Source organism: Buteo buteo, chromosome 21 (genome assembly GCF_964188355.1).
Source record: "Buteo buteo chromosome 21, bButBut1.hap1.1, whole genome shotgun sequence".
NCBI lineage: Eukaryota > Metazoa > Chordata > Aves > Accipitriformes > Accipitridae > Buteo > Buteo buteo.
In genome coordinates, this window is record NC_134191.1 from 9846993 (window position 1) to 9861298 (window position 14306).

The window sequence follows — 14306 nt, forward strand, 5'->3', positions numbered from 1 at the left end:
AATATAAGCAGTTGCACTTGCAAGTTACAAGAGAGCTGTGTTTACTGTTTAAGTAATGGCAATTTTAAAATAAATTGACTATTACTGTTCTTGATTATTGCAGCTTGCATTAGGCAGCGTCAAGCTATTCGTCTCTCAGGTGTCGTCTTATAAAAAACATACTTTTGCAGAATGTTCTACAATAGTCATCAATTGACCATGACTCCACAAGGTTATAGAATAAGAATCTTTCAGGTTTAGAAGTAACTTTTTCAGCTCAGTAAGTTTGATTTGGACGTTTGAGCAGCTACATGCTTTAAAGCAGCTGTCAATGACTAAAGAATTCTGATGTGACTTGCTTCTTTCTAATTACTGATACATGAAAACACACAGGAAAGGAAGCAAACCAGAAGAATTAAAAGTTCAGTCAGAATTGCAGGAGTTTGGTGTTGTTGGTAGAATAGAGATGTAGTGGGTAGTCTCCTGACTGGAGTGTTCAAACTTATGGATACAGGATGAACAGACTGGGGAACGGGGGGAGTGCGTCCTGTGGAAAGGAGAAGTCTGAATGCATGGAGCTCTGTTTTGAAATAAGTGATGACACAGTTAAGAGCTTTTTGGGTAAAGACCATTCAGTAAAATAATCACCAGTAAAAACCTTTCTCCTTTAGAGTGTTGTAATTTGAAGACTAAGAACTGGAAATACTTGGCATCAGTAATTGTTTTTAAAGAACCTTTTGTCTCAGCCACTTTGAGACTAGGGAACTTTAAAGGGAGTATATCAATATATTATGAAGTATTTGCATATAATATTGAGCAACCTGCATACTAGAATTTAGAAGACTAATGTCAGGTATTCCTTCTCCTGCCTTGATGTTGGTAAGTAACGGGGGGGGAAAAAAGAGTAAAATCATGGAGATGGGAAAAAGCAGACTCACTTCTAAGAGGGAGAGATGGCAATAGATAAATTAGAACAACTGTGCTCCTTAAAAACTATTTTTCATTGTGTGTTAAAGGAGGTAGGTAAGGCTGTGGAGGGAAAATCTGAAGAGGAGTGAATGAATAAATAACTTCATAGAAGTCCAGATTCCTCTTTGGTATCCTGTTATCTTGACTTGAGAGGGGACTTACTGGGGGCTTGTATGTGAGATGTGCTTTGCCCAGATGAGAAAGCTGTCCTATAAGACTAATATTCTTCTTAGAGGCCTGGTGGATGGCACCTGAGAGATAATAGCTAAATATGTGTGTTTTCTAAATTTTGGCCGATGTTTTTAACCTCAGGTGCATAAAAGAACTAGTGTCATTCTGTCCCGTGGTAGAAAGCATATTTGACATATGTGAGGTCACACTGCATAGAGTAGCAGAATTAATTTGTGCTAATATGCAGGAAAGGGATTTTCTATATTGCAGATATGTAGATTTGAAAAATGCAGATTATGTCAACCACGGCACTATTTCTCAATAGGTAGACAGAATAGGTAGGAAAATGCACACAATGCAAGTAACTGGTCTGGATTTCAGAAACTTCAACTTTAACAGTGATATTGAAAAATAGTCCACTGGGTCATGGACAGGAAAGAACAAATTATTATATCAGAGTAAGCGTCTAGATGTCTCAAATCCTGAGATACAAGTTGCTAAAAGAGACCAAGGAGCTACATGTGTATTTCTCTAGTTAGTACAGAAGATGAGAAGAAAAAAAAGTTTTGTTGTAGTTGTTATTTTTTGTCCATGTTTTTTTGTTCTAAGATTAGTGGTCCTATAAGGAACAGAAAGTGGCAAATGTGCAGCAGTAACACTGGGAAGTCCTCTCTTACTCTGTGAGCAAAGAACACCATTTCTGCAGGGAGATTCTTCCCATTTTGAGGCATCCAGAGGGCTAATTGGCACCAAAAATAAGTTTTGCCTGATTATGAAAGATCACAGGGTTGATAAGGTCTACTGCATCAGTTTTCTAGGCACTGGAATAAGCTGGTTTTGATTGCTTAATACTTCAATTTTGGGGCTAGATTTAAAAAAAAAATAATTGAAGATTAAACCTCCTATGTGCTCCTATGAGTTGCATGTAATTTTTGGAAGTGTTCAGTATCCAATAATTCTCATCAATGTTCATAGAGGTCTCTTTCAAGAAAACATGGGAAGATAATCTGTACTCTGGAATCCAGCAAGCTGGAAATAAAATAGATTTTTAGCATGTTCTTTAGTAATGAGATACACTTGCTTTATCAAAATAAACGAAACAGAAGAATAGATATAGGCATGGCTAATGGTTAAAAGAAATCCCAGGCCTGCCTTATAATAAAGGACTGTTTAAGAGCAATTCAGCCTTGGGAAACGATTACCTCTGTCATCCAGCCAAGGTCAGTGGCACATTCAGTTAATAGCTACATCAAAGACAGAAGCATAAATTAAAAGAATACCCTAAATCCAAGTCAGTTTGGGCAGAAAATGAAAAAAAAAAAAAAAAAAAAAAAAGGCAGTTTTTAGGGTCTCCCTTAGCCTTTTCAGTTTTTGCATAAGGTTTTGTGGTCTTTTCTGTGGTAATTTTCATTGTTAATAATTCTCTCCCAAATTGCTTCCACAAGAGCCTGGAACATCAAGTCTAGGTTGTGTTGTGGTAATGCCAAGACACTGTAGCTAGTAGACAAAGGTCTGATTTTGTGCACACAGTTGGTATGTTGGTAAGCCTGGAAGTAATACTACTGAAATGAATTTGACTACTAATAATTGTCACTAAGTAATAGAGGAAATTTCTGTCCTCAAAAGCAGAACATTTCCAGTGCTGGAAGCATGTACACATGGACATGCCCTGGCAGTTGGACTCAACAACTAGTTCTGTCGCAACCAGTTTTTATAGATACATGAATGTAGTAATTTTATTTGTGTCTTAAACAAACACTTTAAAAGTTAAAATATAAAGTGAAAGGATTTAAATGATCCTTTCTCCTTTTGTGCCCCACTGCCCCAACAGTCAGCCAGAAACCCTTACCACTGCTTTTCTTGCAGCTTCATTTATAGGTTATAAGTCATTCCTCTCAACAGGCTTAGCTTTGAAGTCTAACTTTTGAACTTTAATATACACTACAATACTATATTGTTACATTGGCAAACAATTGGCTGAGACAAGGTAATATGATTTTAAAGCTGTTTGCTCTTGCCTACTTTAATAAAAAAAGAAAAATAGCAACAGAAAAAATGACTAAAATAGTCCTGAATGATCTTAAGGCAAGATGATACTGTTACCACATGAGAAACCTTGTTTCATGTCACATGGGACTATTGGGAATGTGCTTTCTGTCTGTAGCCTTTTAAGGAAAATAAACTATCATGTTGACTAATGTTTTGTGTTTCCTTCCACTTGTCTATGTGTATTCCCCTTTTCTGTCTGTTGTATCCATTCAGATTGGAGACAGTCTGGGGTGGAGATCATACTGCTTCTTCTGTCTGGATGTAATGTAGTGACTCTAGACATGTATTTGAGTACTTAATGTAATAATGTTGAATCACACAGTACAGGCAGGGGCTTATTCTAGGTATAGACCCATCCATTTTATGTAGCATGACTTATGGGGAGTAAAGTTTTAGGTTTATTTTCTGTTTGCTTTGAATTTGCAAATAGGTGGTTTTTAGAAGTTTCATGAACTTTAGGAAGTAGAATGGGGTTTTATTTATTTTTAAATTACAATGGAATGATACAGGGATCAGAAGGAAATGTGGCTACGTTAATCAAAGCTGTCAGCTCTTATTACTGGAGCACTCTTTGTATCAATTTTTAAAGTATTTAATAAAACATAGGGACTGTTTCTCCTCTTTCTCGTCTGTAGTCATTTAACTGCACTGAAGCCAAGGGAAGGTACTTTTCATGTGCACCACAGTAATGAGAAGAGAGCAACAGATTCTTTTCTGCTGAAGGTTTCAGCATCTGGTAAGCGGTTTCTTTTCCCTAGGTTGAAAAAGAAATCAGCAGTAGGTAGTGGCCTCTGTTTAAAACTCATGATGCACCATTGGCAGCTTTTCCTGGCTACCTCCAGGGCACTGGTTATCTTTGATATGAATTTGGGGTCATATTCTACGTAAATTTATTTCTGTAAATCAGATACGGCTCTAATTTGATTTGCTTGTTTAAGGACTGACAGTCTCTTGGGTTTATTACATATTCTTATTTTGCAATTCCGTACGTGTGTATTAAAAATAAGTGAGATTGCTTGATTTTGCATGAGGCTAGGAAATGCAGTGCCATCCTTTCAAACCTCTGAAGTTTATGTTGTGTACTAAATGCATAAGTAGTTCTGCTGAGTTTTCCAAGATGCAGTCCTTCCTGAGGTAGACTTTGGGAACTGCATAATTAAGACAGAGTGCAACAGTTTAGTCAGGGAAACAAGCACGAATATCACACTGAATTGAAATGGAAATGATGAGGGTGCACCTTAGCCAACTCAGGCTATCCGACTACTGTAACTACAATAGGGAAAGGAACTCTGCAGTTCTCATAGATGAAAAATAAAACTTGTTTCGCTGTGCTTCTATAAGAGAAGATGTTGAGTACTGGCACCTCTGTGAAAATTAGTGCTGACAACTTTGCAGGAAGAAATAGAAAAGTGTTTAGAAGAAACATTTTGAAACTAATTTGAATGGAAAGCAGTTCCTAGGTCTGACAGAGAAAAGTGGTCTGCTGAACTTTTTTTTCTCCTTTTCCCATTTATCAAAGAGATTTTTCATCATATTGCACATCTGCAGCCTTCAGAACAAATTCTGGCAAGAGCACTCCATGTCACTGTGTTGGGTTGACCCTGGCTGGATGCCAAGTGCCCACCAAATGCCACTCTATCACTCCCCTCCTCAGCTGGAGAGGGGAGAGAAAGTATAACAAAAGGATCATGGGTTAATATAAGGACAAGGAGATCATTCAGCAATCACTGTCATGGGCAAAACAGACTCGACTTGGGGAAAAAATAATTTAATTTATTACCAATCAAATCAGAGTAGAGTAATGGAAAATAAAAATCAAATCTTAAAAACACCTTCCCTCCACCTCTCCCTTCTTCCCAGGCTTAACTCCTGGTTTTCTCTATCTCCTTCCCCTGAGCGGTGCAGGGGGACAGGGAATGGAGGTTGGGGTCAGTTCATCACACATTGTCTCTGCCGGTCCTTCCTCAGGAGGAGGACTCCTCACTCTTCCCCTGCTCCAGCGTGGGGTCCCTCCCACAGGAGACAGTCCTCCACAAACTTCTCCAATGTGAGTCCTTCCCATGGGCTGCAGTTCTCCAGGAATTAAAAAAAAACACATGTATTTTGAGTGCTACTGTAGTTGGTCTGTGTTCCCCACATAGTGGGATGAATATACAGAATAATAATTTCCCTGATTTTTCTCAAAAAATCTGAAATACAGAAAACTCAATATGAATTATGTATATTTTTATAATTATTTCCTTTATTTTAGAAAATTAATTCACACATGACTTAGAATAACACATAAGCATGGACTGAAAGATAAATATCTGCGTAAATGGTATCATGAATGGGGAATGGATACATTTGAGGATTAGCCTCAAATGCAGTTCTGGATCCAGAGCTCAGGTCTGATATGCTTAAGTTTAAAAATTCGAATAATTAGAAATTTATCCTCTCTCTTAGGCAATGTTGTACCTTTCTAATTTTTAGTAATGTGGAAATATAAATTAGACAGAGCTCAGTCTTTAGCTTTTCTTACTGTTTTTTTTTCTTGCCTTGTGATAGATAAAATCAAGATTTAAGCCTTGCCTAAAGGGCTACTAATCTGTTTTTTCTTGATGTCTATACCTGTTTCCAAGAGGCCGGAGTACTGACTCTAAGGCTGATAGGTTTCTGGGTTTTCTTTTCTTTGCTTTTCAATCCCTGAAGAGTACAGGGCCTCCTGCTAAGACAGTTCTTTTTATACTCTGTCCTGTAGTAAAAAGTAAGCTGCATTTTAACAAGACTTCTGTTTTTAAACAAATGAAGATGTGCCCTGAGCAGAGGTATTTATACAACAGTGTAATCATTATAATGGTTCTCTTCAGGCAAAGTGAGACATTTTAAGTAAGGTCCTTTCCTATTCAAAACTCCGGAATCATTACAGTGGGAGGCTAAGTTCAGTTTTAAATTCTAAAGGACTGTGGCATTTATGCATGTGTATGTGTGTTAGGAGTCACTAGTCTTTGCTATTTTGCCTGCTAAATGTGGGTAAACTGTTTTTCTGGCTCTCAGGAGACCTGTCTCACTCTTACTTTTCGCTGAAGCAATATTTGGCATTCGCCAAATCATCTGTCACTCATGGGCCTCTGTTTATGAATCCATCTCTTCAGCTTGTGGAATTAGATGGCAAATTCTTTTCTTTCCAGTGTTTATGTTGAAGCTGCTGCCCAGCATTCCTTTTTTGTCTAGGATCTTAGTTTTGCTGTAATGCTGAGAAATGACTTTTTCATCTCCACATCCTAATGAAAGGAGCATAAAGAAAGCAGGAGCCCCATAGTGTTCTGCTGGAGATGGCTCTCTGGTCCAGAGGAATGTTTAATTTTCCCTAAAAAACCTAAGGCTGGATGTGGGTGGGTAGGTGACAATAGAGACATATAGATAGTAAGAAAAACTGTAGTCTGCCAAGTGCTGGTTTCTTGCAAGAGATTTAGTAGTGGTACTTTTGGTTCCCCTTTAAGGGGGTTGGAGCCCATAAGCTTATATGTTTTTGCTAATCACTGCTAGCTGAAGGTACAGTTTTCTGGGTTGGTGATATAACCACTGTGTCTTATCCCAAAGATGGCTACATTTCCAGAATCAAAGAAATGATTCCCATGTAAATAACATGTAAATTGGGTTTTATAGTTTGTCAAGAAATTTGGGTTATTTGGAGGTAATAGCCTCTGTTTAAATGTGCCTTTCTTATTGCAAGAGTTTCAATCAGGTGACATGTAACTGGGCTCTGTATGTAGGCTGGTTTTTTTATATGTAACTTGATTTTCCTTTTGTACTTTTTAGACTTATCTTGGAATGCATTGGCTTACACATGTCTGTAAGAATTGCATCCACCTTTCGCCCTAACTAGAGGTAGGATGTGGTTAGTATGTGCTAGCATACCCTTGTAATAAAGCTTTTTCTGGAGTAACTTTGTCTTGAGATTCCTGGAGACCTTTATTAGATCTTTGATAGGCCTTGCACCAGCCCTATAGGATGTGGATATGCATTTCAGAAGTTGGCAGAAACACACTTTTATTGTTTTTCTTTTTTTCCCCAGAATCATACAGCCATTGCTGTAATGGAATGTATGAGCATGCTTTGATCTACTTTAAAGATCCAAAAAATGCTGCTGTACTTTTCTGTTGGTTCTGAGTTGGCATGTCCTTCCCAAAAATTTTCAAAGGTTTTCTGTTTAGAATAGTGCTTATATTTTAGATGGCACTGAAATTAATCAGAAGGCCCAACACATGTTTGAGTGTTGTCTGGAATAGGAATGACCTTTTTTTTTTTTTTTTTTTTTTTTTAAAGAAAAAAAAAAGTGTATAAGTGCATTTCTGCATCAGTCTCTATACTGCAGAAACATCACTTTCTTCTGCCTAGAGAGGCACTGTGACATATGGTGATGGCAGCGGCAGCTGAATCTCTATGAAAATTTAGAAATATGTTGTATGAATTTCATTGGGAATCTAATCTTAAAAAAGACCAGTGGAGATGAAAGGCCATTGCTCCGTGTGCTGTTTTATACAACTCTCCAAGGATTAATTAATTTTTCTGGTACTGGTGATGAGCAATTGTACCTAGTGGTAATTTGGTAGCTGGTAAGTTGATGGAATTCCAGACAATACAGACGTTTAACCATCTGCCTTGTTTGTTTTCACTTGAATAAGCTTTGCCCAGTTCAAACTAAATAATTTTGGAAGAAGAGACTGAAGAGAGAAAAAGCCAAATGTTTGTTTACTTATTTACAAACCAAAATATTATACTTAGTTTTAAGTATTGTTTACACTGTAATCAGCTTTTTAAATTTAGTTTTATACCTGATTGCAAATAAACATATTTTTGCAAATAACATATGTATGATTAGTGACGACCAGCCTTCCAACAGTCATCCCAAACTCTTTAAGTTGTATTTTGGAAGTAAATGTAAATCACTATTTTTCTGCTTGTGGTGGCAGACCTTTTTGGCACTGAGAAAAGAGGCTGCATACCAAGTTTTTAAAAAGGTGCAAAGATAATGTTGATTAATGTGGGTTATTATGTAAGTACTGGACTAGCATTCATAACAGAATCAAAGGTGTAACAAATTAAACTTGCATTTAATTTTAATTACAAATTACTTCATTTACTCAGTCCCCTACCACACCTGTCTGCTCAATGATCATTATTGTGACACTAAAAGCACCAAAATATTGGTGAACCTGCTATGTACAGCAGTATACTTGCTTAAAGGAACTTTTTCCTAGTTTAGAGGGGCAGGCACCAGTGTGGTCACCTTAGTCTGGCTTCCACAGTCACTAGGCAAAGCCATATGACTTCCCCAAATTAATTCATAGTTGAATTAGATCTTTCAGAAGAACATCTTATCTTTACTACTCTTGATAGAAAATCACTGCTCTTGGTAACTTATTCAAATAATATATTATCCTTAAGAGAAATACACCAAACAAAACATGCACTTAATTTCTAAGCTGATCTTTTTTTATAGTTACCATCTTCCATCAGTAGAAGCTTTTATACCTTTGTGTTTCTAGATTTTGAAGATCTCTGTGGCTTGTAGCTGCTTTTGCACCCAAGACAGTCCTCAAGCTTCCCTTCAATAAGCAGGATAGATGGAGTTCTGTGCCCTTTTGCAAAGTATGTTTTCTAATTGATTTGTTGTGTTTGTCTCGCTTGAATATTCTCCCATATATCCACCTCATTTAAAAAATTATAAATCCTTGAATGAGGCCCTATTCCAGCTGTGGCTGTACCAGTGCCAAATACAGAAAGTAGTTTAACATCCATTTGTGTGCTTGGGATTTCCCTGTGTGCACGTCCAGTGATGATGCTAAACCTTTGCTGCGAGGTCTGTGAGATTAATTCTGATGACTCTAGGTCTCTTCTAAACTGCTGATTCTCAGTGTAGTTTCTTGAGATGCAAATATGACAGCATAATTTTTGTTAAACTTGATGTTTAGCACAGCCTTTACTTTTCTCTGCTCAGCTTTCCCAGTCAACCCATTTTCTTGCTTAACATTAGTGTCCTACTGTAATACAAAGCATTCTTCAGCCTATTATGCATAAGTGTTATCTGCAATGATTTAAGTTTCCTTTTAAATACTAGTAAAGATGTTAGTATGGGGTTAAATGCCAAATTCTTCAGTGTTCATCTAAAACCACATGATTCTTATTTACAGTTGTTTATTGATGTCTATTAATGATTTTTTAAAGAAAATACATTTTGTGTATTTCATGTTGACTTTACATAATTCCAGTTTCTTAATGAAAAATGTCATGAGCTGCTAAGTTGTTTTTTGGAAACATGTATCATTTTGAAGATGTAGCCTTTTTTATCAGTCAAACTTTCAAATGCAATTAAAAAAAAAAAATTTAGATTCCGGATAGCTAACTTTATTTCCCATAAATCCATCTCAAATGGTGTTGGTTTCACTTTATTTTAATTGCTTATTAGTAAAGTTGTATAGTAACCATTCGGGTATTTTGCCATTAGCTGATTTAAGGCTAAAAAGAATATAATTATCTGAGTTGCCCAATTTGTGGATTTTGTTTTTCCTTGCTTGTTTTTTAAAGCTTAGCAATGTAATCTTTTTCTGACACTCTTGATGCTGCTTGGCTAGCTGTCACAAAATTCTGGGATGCAAGTTATCCAGCTCTATTTAATTTCAGCAACCGTTGATTAATTTTCTCTCCCTAATTACTGCTGTAGAAAGCACCTCACCCTGCAACTGCATCATCTAGCTTTTTCCTGAAGACTAATACTTAGTGAATACTTTTGGGTTTTTTCTGTATTATTATTTCTATTAATACTTCTGCCACAAACCATGCAGATTTACAGCACACTTATAAATTCTGTGTTCTTAATGAAATCTTTCTTAATGTCCTAAATTGTGCTGGCCATTCATTTTTTCTTTATTTTTCTTTTTTCTCTGCTGAGTTATGCAGTTTCTTAGTCCTGACTCATACGTATTGCTGGGAACAGCTTTACATTCTTCCATTCATTATGTAGCTCTCACTACTCATCTAAACCACGTTAGTTTATTTTTTTTTTTTTAATCAATCTGACCTAATTTGTTTGAGGTATGACCTTCTGTGAGCTTGCAACATGTTCTTAAACAGTGCCCAACTTCATATACCCCAAATCACTTGTTCTCAACTGACTTTTATCGTGAACAATTTACACTGTTTTATTATTCAGGCTTCCTGCTTAGTTTACTGAAGGCTTACTTAGTTTACTGTCACTTCTTTTTGCTTTCTTGCATTGTGGGTAGTTTTGTTTTGTACACCTGAATCTTAACTTTACTTACAATTTTGGGGAAGAGGTAAGCAAAGGCAAGATGGTGATGTTTTCTAAATGGTCTTCCAAGAACGGTGCCATCATATTCCTTTCTTTTTTTCAGTCTAAGATTGGTAGTTCAATCTATTCCTTTGACTATAACTTGTCACATTTGCTTCAATTTCTTAGTAACTTTTTGAACAGAAATGTGCACAAATATATGCAAATGAAAAATACTGTTAAAAGTTGGGCTGCATTTGAGATGTTGGTATTGCCAGTTGCTGGAGGATCATAGAATCCCATGGATCATCTCATAGAGTGGAAACAGTATATGTTCAGTGGAGCTGGTGTGGACGCTGAAGGGCTCAGTTTTCTGTTCATGGTTTAGAAACAATCATAATAAAATTCCTATAACAGTTGTCCTTGTGGACAGACCTTCCAGTGCTTAGAGAAAATATTTGTATATATTCCATATAAAAAACCAGATTTTATTGACCAAGGAAGTTAGTCTGGTATAGTCTAGCTTGTTTCTGCTGTAAAGTATGCATTCAATTTTGATAGATGAATGGAGTTTGCTTTGTAGTTGTATAGGTTAAGGAAAATATTATTAATTTGGCCTAAGTATTTTTGATACTATAAATAAATCTAAAAATTTATTTATAGTTTGTATGAAGACATGTCTGTTAGATAAAGTATTCAAGTGCTCTGATTTGGAATTGAGATTTTGAGGTAGAAGTTGGCAGACTGAATACTGAAACAATACTATCCATAGAAGTGAGTTTTGAGTGTAAGCTTGATAAGCATGATCATTGTACGATTCTTCTTCCTCACTTGAATAATTGCCTGAGAAGAAACTGTTCCTGGGTCATCTTGGTACAAAAGGACATTTGAGGATAATAAGTTTTTGGTTTAGTGCATTTTTATTTTTATTTTTTCCAACTGATACGAATGCAAAAATTCTGCTTTGGTTTGGTCTTGCTCTTCTTGTATATAAACATTTTTCTGCTATAAAACTGATGTAAAATGTGCTAGCTGTAACAGTGAAAAAGCACACATACTGCTGAAAGTTAATCAGATGACACAGAAAACTAACTAGTATCATCTTAGGGTTACTTTTGATTGCAGAAATCACTCTTTGCCCTGCATAGGCAGTTCAAATAAATTGTGCAAATAGACAATGAGTTAATGGAATAAATTAGAAGGGGATTAGTAGTAGAAGCCCTTTATTCATCAGAGGAATGTCAGAGAGCTGTATATACCACTTAAGAATTACATTTTCCAGTTTCCATGTTATTTCTTATTATTGTTTTGATATACTCATGTTGAAGGTATAGGATGAACCTTGAGTATATGTTCGTGAATAGAATAGGTATAGCTGTTTGTAATCTACTTTTTATTCCTTTTCAAGTTTGGGGAACTTTATTAAAATAATTTAAATCTGGGTCAAATACTAGTCTCACATCTGGGACATCCATACCACTGACTGATGAAATAGGCTATACATTTTTTCAAATAGTAAAATAAATTATGGAAAATTTACCTAGTTTAACTTTATGTGAGTGAAGTGGCACTAAATGATAGCAGATACTAGATCTACAATATTGATGTGATAAGTAGGATTTCTGAGAACATATCTTAAGTTGATTCTAGTGTGATGGGAAATTTTCCTTCCTGTCATAAGGCTTTGGATTGTGCCTTTAGTAAATTAAAACAAAATAAATCAAGAAATTAATTTAAAACTGTTGATTCAGAAAGAATTAAGTCTGGCAACACTTACATCTAATGATTCAAGAATTGTGTGTAAATACATATTGCACTTAGGCTTACCTAGTTATTTACATATTATATGCACTACAGTATAGTAGTTTTAAATGTCTTTAAATGCAAACTGCTGCTGAGGTTTGATTGCTGATTTGAGATAATACTTCACTTGTGTTTGGAAAATAAATTCCTCAAGGGAAATCAATATTTGTCATGTCAGATTCCATACCTTCGTTTGTTGGGGGACAGGGTTGCCTCTGGGGAAGAACTGATCGTTCATATGCTACTGTATTAGCAAGATCTATTTGCGGAAAAAAGGATTGCTCAGTCCAGATTCATCTATCATCCTGCTCTCTTCTGTCTTTTCCCTGAACACCCTGCACCAGCGTGGGTAAATTCTACATTCTGAACTCGAGACAGTAATAGCTCTGGCTCCTGGTGCCTTGTACCCAATAAATGTTTGACTGTGTATGTTTGTGTTCAGTAGGGATAGGGAATACCAGTGTATGGGAAAGATAAAAGGGATTGTAAATAGCTGGAGAAACATGCTTTACTGAGATTTTTCTCCAACATAGAAATAATGGCATAATGTATGCAATAGAACTGCCTTTTTTTCCTCATGTTATTGAGTGAGTATAGGCATATATATGTGTGCACCAAATGTTAGTAAAATAAACGACATACTAATAATATGCTCTGATTTGTCTTCAGAATTCTCCCACGAAGTATGATGCTCCAAATAATTCATCATATGTATATTTCTTCTTTAAATAAAAAGCTGTTTTGCAAATTTAGCCAACTTCTCTCTATGGACATGTAGAAATTGGAGAAAAAAGTTTAGCCTGCCCAGTAAATAACCTCACTATCCATCCAAGTAGGGTAGGCACAAGCATGGTCCCCTCATTGTGCCTTTCAGAAGGTCAATCTTCTGCAAAATGGGGTCCTTGTGCTCTGTTGCCCCCATGCACAGACCTACAAGTGTTCACTCTGGGGGAATGTGGCTGCTCCCCACGCTGCTTTGGAGTTTCAAATCACATTTCAAGAGATGCAATTGCTTCAGGGACCTCTTGTGAGATTATGTGACTCTTTCATCCAAGATTACTCATCCCAAATTGCTAATTCTGCAGAGTAGCTTCTTTATCAGTAATACAAAGATTCCAGAAGCGTACTAGCCTGCTTTAATAGTGCAAATGTCCAGGGCACAGGTGCAAACTGAGAAGCTGCATCTGAGCAAATCTAGAGCTGTAGTATCCTGTGCTGGACATTCTGCAGAGATGCATATCAAAGTACTTTGTAAAAGTAATAATTTTGAGTAAAGTATTCACCTGTAGGAATACAGATTAGTTATTGCTATAGCAACCTGTATATATTCTTCAGTTAAAACAATCAATTATAAAATATCAGTCCTACATCTTAGAGTAAGGCCCCAAATTCCATTCTTCAGAGTTAACACATAGGTCAATCACAGCGTGGAACGTATGTTCTACATATAGAACTGGAATACTTTGCTGCATGTTGCTATGTAGCTGTTGAGTTTCACTTTCCATTTATCTAAATACATTAAGAGTGTGTTACATGCAAGCAAAACAACAAAAGAAAATCTCCAAGTCTTTTAATCACTTGAAACATTGTATTCAGGAAATGTTCAGTTTTGTGGATGTGGGTTTCTGTGGTTTAACACTGCTCTAGCAGTGTGATACTGGAAAGTGTACTCCTATGTTATATCACTCATTCAAGGGCTATTGAACAGGTCAAAGGGGAGCATGTAGAGAGCATGTTGGATTGCCAGTGGGTAGGAACTTCGCTCAACTTGTGCAATGCAAAGTTAATAAGCATATATTAAAATGAGAATCAATTATCAAGATTAATACTAAATAACCTGGATTAACTCAGGTTACATTGTTAGTGCAATTACTTCAGAGAGTACAAGAATAAGAATTAGTTGTTAAAACTTACTGTCAAAGAAAATCTTTCCTTGGAAGTGATTACCTATTAAACTGCATTAATTTGTGAAGTTTTAAATTTTTGGAGATTTAACTGGTACAGGAGACAGAATGATATATGTCTGGCAAGTTCACATGTGTCGATACATATATATGTGTAC

General features: G+C 36.2%; 1 protein-coding gene across 4 annotated transcripts in view; it reads left to right on the plus strand.

The window, feature by feature from the left end:
• The window catches only part of FHIT (fragile histidine triad diadenosine triphosphatase), a 629524-nt gene that overhangs the window by 164055 nt on the left and 451163 nt on the right, over positions 1-14306 (plus strand). The window contains exon 3 of one of the 4 annotated variants that reach the window (XM_075052560.1): positions 3804-3904. The exons of the other annotated variants lie outside the window; for them this stretch is intronic. The gene's annotated coding sequence lies outside the window, so the exon portion shown is untranslated. The remainder of the gene's footprint in view (positions 1-3803; positions 3905-14306) is intronic. 4 annotated transcript variants of the gene reach the window in all.